Consider the following 6,000-nt stretch of genomic DNA (forward strand, 5'->3'; position numbering starts at 1 on the left):
CACACACAGTAAGTGGCTGTGTGTGAGGAGATGGAGAGAACTCAGCTTCACAGCTGCACACTCAGGTAGTGGGTTCAAATCCTGGCCTGTGGCCCTGTGTCTTTCCCCTCCTCTATCCATCTTTTTCTGCCCTCTTAAATTCATGTCAACAAAAGCCACTAGTGCCACAAAACTATCGAGAAAGTGAAAATTTTTACCATTTCATTAAAAAAAAAAACAGTAGCTCAATTTGACACAAGCTGGAAAGGTAGGTAGCACTACAAAGAAATACAGGCTAGAATATCTTACAACTAATTTAGTTAATTGACAACAGGTCAGTGACATGACTGCGTACAAAAGGAGCATCACATTACATTTAGCAGATGCTTATGTCCAGCACAACTTCCAACAAGACAGGAGCATCTCAGAGAGGCAGAGCTTCTTAGATGCCAAGTTAGATAGATTGATTCAGCAATCTGCAAACACGTTGTACAACTCGTGGGTCTATGTTTGACTATTTCATTTAATACGGTGCATAATATAAAAATATTCTGAGAAATTTGGGAAATCAAGTCTAATGATCTAACGATCTATCTGTGTTGTATTTATTTTTTGTTATTTTGTCTTTCCTTTTTTTTCTTTTCTTTTCTGTTCTTTTCTTTTCTTTTAATATTTTTTTTTAATTTTTATAGGTTATATATGATATGATATTGTGAGGAAGGGACAGGACTAAATAAGCATTCTGCTTCCTCCTGTTCCCTCTCGAACACATTGTTTTGCTGTGTGTTTTATTTTTAAATGAGACTGTTAAATTGTTTTGCTTTTTTTATATTTTGATGCTTTTAATTTGATTGGGTTTTATATATATATATATATATATATATATATATATATATATATATATATATATATATATTTGGCAAATTGATCTGATACTGGAACGGATTTCACTGGATAATTCTTACCTAATACAGAAATGCATTGTACTGAGTTAGCAATTTATGTGTCATTAATTATTAAACATTGACTATTTAGATTACTGAAATATTTGTATATGCTCATGATGTATTCAGATTTTGTTTTTACATATGTTGTTAATGGGTTTATATGCTACTCCTAGGATTCAGGTTGTATCTGTTTCCCTCTTAAAATGCAGGAAAAACAAGCTACAATGGCTTAGTTTTTTGTTTTAAAAGAAGAACAAAGCTAAAAACGTACGTAAATCTCACCAGAACAACTGATTTGATTATTTTGGGGGAAATCTCTGCCGTAATTACTAACATATTTTTCTGCAGTGGGGAAATGAACACCAATCAAGACCGAGTCCTGTAGGAAAAGAGGAAAACAGACGCTGTGATTGGCTGAGACGCACCGGCGGTTTCAAGGCGGCCCGCGGCCCGCCCGCTGGGACAGCTAGGGGGCGCCTGGAAACCGGCGGAGGCTGCGCCAGTCAGGCTGATTTATGGTTCCGCGTTACACTAACGCAGATCCTACGCCGTAGGCTACGCGGCGACGCGCACCATACGCCGTCGATTTAACGCGGAACCATAATTCAGAGCTGCTGACTGTCACCGTCTGGGAGGCGATCCTCTGCTCAAGTTTGGGTTATTTCTCTGTGGCCATAGTTTTGCTCTAAAGTATTAACTCTGAAACGTGGAGGATTGGACTTGAAGGGGTTTTTTCTCTGCTTTTCTTCTGGAGTGAGAGTGGACTGCTTGGAATCACAAAGGATATTAACAAGTCAAGGTGGATCTTTCTGCAAAACTGCAAAAGACAAGACGATTAAAGCCATTTAAAGTCAGCACTTGGACGACAAGTTAGGTATTAGAATTTTTTTTTGTGCAGATTTTCTCCTGATTTTCCACCTTTTTAAGTCTCTTTACCTGGATCAAAGCCCAACTATGGCTGTTTCCAGGTTATCCACTGACTTTCTGTTGCTGTGGCTGATGTGCTGTGTGGGACTGTATTTCAAACCCACTTCTGCTCACCCTTTTAACAGTGCTGGTGGAAGATCCATCAGATCAGATCCTCTTTGCCAACCGATTTCCATCTCGCTTTGCACCGACATCGTCTACAACCATACCCTCATGCCAAACCTCCTGGGCCACACAAGCCAGGAGGAGGCTGGACGTGAGCTCCAACAGTTTGAGCCACTAGCCCCTTTCACACAGCCAGTTCGAGGCGGGAACGTTGCGCCTTTAAGCCGCCTCGCTGTTCTGTGTGAAAGTCACGGAGGCGGAATGGGGGGGCCAAGTGGCCCCACCAATAAGCCGGCAGCGGAGGTAGTCACAGAGCCGAAACGGGGTCTGTGTGAATGACACAGCCGGCATGCCGGGATGCCACTAGACGCTGACGCTGTCGTCACGCCTCTGATTGCGGAACGCCGGCATGCTGTGTGAATTTACAGACGGGAGCGGCGTTATGCCGGCGTTGTATGGTTCTGTGTGAACCAACAAAGGCGGCGTATTGGCAGGACTTCTTTACACCAATATTGCGGAATCTCTGTGTGAAAGGGGCTACTGCTTAAGACCCAGTGCTCTCCATATCTCACGTTCTTCTTCTGTGTCACGTATGCTCCGGTCTGTACCGTGCTGAGCGAGGCCATACCCCCTTGTAGGCCGCTATGTGAGCTAGCAAAACAGGGGTGTGAATCTGCCATGGGTGAATTAGGCTTAAGGTGGCCTGAGAGGATGCGCTGTGACATTTTCCCAGAACGAGGTCTTCTCTGCGTCGACCATCCCCAAGCCAAAGTCCCCATCACTAACCCTGTCACCGTGTCACCTCCCGTTATTGACCCCCCTGGGGAAAGCTCAAAGAACGCCAAAGACCACCAACCTAACAGAGAGAAGTCCGGCACAGAAACGGACCCTGGGACACTCAGCTCTAACCAGGAGATCTCTGCAAATGAAAAGTAAACCACATCTGAATCCAGCAGCCCAGACAACTCCTCATCTCCCGCAGGGGAAACCTCTAAAGCAGGGGTATTCAACTAGATTCGGCCGGGGGCTACATCTGCAAAAGGACTGTATGGAGAGGGCCGCACAATTTGAAAATGTGGGGGTTTTCAAAATGTATTTTGCACTCAAAGACGAAGACTTATGTAAATATAATACATTTGTATTATACATTTGAATATATCTAGTTTACATATGAATTATGTATTAATTGTCTCCAGATTTAGTAATTGTGAATGTTAAATATAATATTCAGATAAAGAAATATTATTTTGAATGCAAGTTCATTTTGAAACGCATTGTGCAAACTTCATGAAATTGATATTGACCTACTTTTAATAAAACACGCCATAATGACAAAGCACCACTTTCCACCAAGATTTCCTTATTTGAATATTATATTAAGCATTGAGCACAACCATTTTAGTCCATAGTAGCCAGTTATAAAAATATTATTAAAAAAAAAATATATATATATTTTTTTTTTTCAACAAACACAAATATTTTTGAAATATGACCAGGGGCCACATAAAAGCTCCTGGCAGGCCGCATGTGGCCCGCGGGCCGCCAATTGAATATCCCTGCTCTAAAGCCACGCAGACCACTGTCATCCCCAGCAGAGAGACCTCCGACACCAGGACTAAAGCAGACACAAAGACACTGAGATCTCGCCAAAAAAGCCCTACAAATAAAAATACTGGACAGCCTGGAGGAAAACAATTGAGTGCTTCACCGAAACTGAAAAAATGTATGCAGGGACGTATACTAGGGATAAAAATGTAATTCAAAATGAAACAGAACTATTCACAACTTTGAAGCTCTAATACTAGATTCTGGAAAGAATAAACACATGTTTTTTTTTAATCAAAACTATAAGACACTTATATATCAAAATACTTTTATTCAAGTCCTTCAAAAGTGTCAGCCAGTCCTATATAACTATATTCACACCTTATTCCAACATAATAAAACTATAATGTAACAGCACTTTGGTTACCTGTCATCGTTATGTGTAACATTAAAGTTATAGTGGTATGAGTGGTATGTCTATACTCAACTGTAGTCGGGATGCCAGCTAAAAGAAATATAATCTTGTTTTTGTCATTAACATGTTTCTGGTGGAAACATTTCAATCATGTAATATTCTTCATTCTTCTGCATGCTACAAGCATCTCAAATAAAATGTTTTTTTAATATTCGTTGGTTGTTGGCTCTAGATGAATCAGCTAACAGGAACCAGGAGGAGTCCTTGTCATGTTTTGATGCCCTCAGTAATATGACCCCAGAGAGGGGTTGCAAATAAAATATTGTACTGACTTTTTTCATGCTGAAACAGCATTGAAACATCACCAGGGAGGAACACTGAAGTTTGATGTCTCACAGATAAGTCAGTGCCTTTAATCTTTGATTTTATTTGACAAATTTGATCATAATACAATTCTAATTAATTATTTATAATGCTGAATCTATTACATAATTCAAGCGTTGTTTTTTTTTTGTTTTTTTTAATTCATCCATGGAAATCTGATCACCAGTGGCCAACACTATTGTAATCTCTGATCACGGTCCAAGACAAATTTAGATCCGATCACACAGGATGCTTTTGCAGGGGGTTTTCATAGACTGAACACAAATGCATCCTGGGACATATTCAGGTCCTGCTTGATTTTGTGTGAAAATTAGCACAGTGAGGTTTTTTCTTCATTCATTCTCTCATTCATGTCATGGTGTATCTTTTTCTTGTATTTTATACACTTCCTTTGTTGAATTAAGTTTGAAAGAAAGAAGCTCACTGCACATCTTCATCTTTTCATACACAGCGTCTTTGTCCATTTTTAAATTTTTGTCTGCAAGTTACACCTAGATACTTATAGCTGCTGCCTTTGGCCACGATATATGAGCAAAGGTAACACGCGTGTTTGCTTGTACTTAGAGCTAGATGGCCAGATCTGATCATTCAAGATGGATTTTGATTCACATTAATGCCAGAAAACACATACAAAGCGCTGGTCACTTGTCATCAGAGTTCCCAGGATACATTTTAGCACATTAAATGGCCTGAAAGGGGCCATTGTGGGCCCTGGAGGGTTGTAAATCAGAAGCAACAATCGGCCCGTGTAACCAGGAATTGATGTTGAATTAAAAACTTGTGATGTAAACTGGCAGCTGAGGAAATGCATCAAAAGTCCAAACCCACTGAGCCATGTGTTATGCTTCAAAATAGGCGTTTGCAGTAACAGCTAAGCAAGCTGTAGGCAATGTTTCATGTCACTTTGGAAACCATTAAGACAGAATATGGCGTACTACCACCATTAGTTTATTTACAAAGTTACCATGTCATTCATTCATTTATTTTTATACTCCTTAAACTTATTCAAGGTAGAGATTGCTGGACTCAGCCGCTACTCAGTGACACGTGGGGTAAACCCTGGACAAGTTGCCAGGCCATCATAGTATGAGAGATTATTCTATCAAGGAAATTCAAATAAAATGTTTAAGTGATGGATATGTATCAAAAAATAAAATCATTGCTCTCATTATGAGAATCATGCACAACTCCATCACATTGTCTTACATCAAACAGATCATTATAAACTTATGCCTTTGCACAACTAATGACTGCTTGCTTTGCTCTGTTGTTTGAAGCGCTGCAGCATTCATATTATTATCTTTTTCTTTCCTTTTTAAATTATTCACACTTTTACATTCAAATAATCTACTCTTTTTGTGAAAGAATGTTGAGTTTGGATTGATCATTTTAGCAGAAGAAGGGTCACATGATGCATACCATGCCTCTTTGTGTGTGACTACACACCGCTAGAAAGGCACACTTTTAATTCAGGTCGGTAGTCCTTTTGATTTGTGATGCAAGATTTTTGTATTTCTACAGCAGCCAAAAAGAGCACCTCTGACGTCAAAGGCACCCCGGAGATGGGGATGTGCATTTGGAGGCAGTCACCTGTAAATGCTGCATAACTGTACAAAAAAAGTACCAGTAAGTCAGAATTACTAATAAATTCAGTTACTTCAAAAATGAGATGATGGGACATGTGTTGATCTGTGCCCT

Source organism: Cololabis saira, chromosome 6, assembly GCF_033807715.1.
Source record: "Cololabis saira isolate AMF1-May2022 chromosome 6, fColSai1.1, whole genome shotgun sequence".
Classification (NCBI taxonomy): Eukaryota; Metazoa; Chordata; class Actinopteri; order Beloniformes; family Belonidae; genus Cololabis; species Cololabis saira.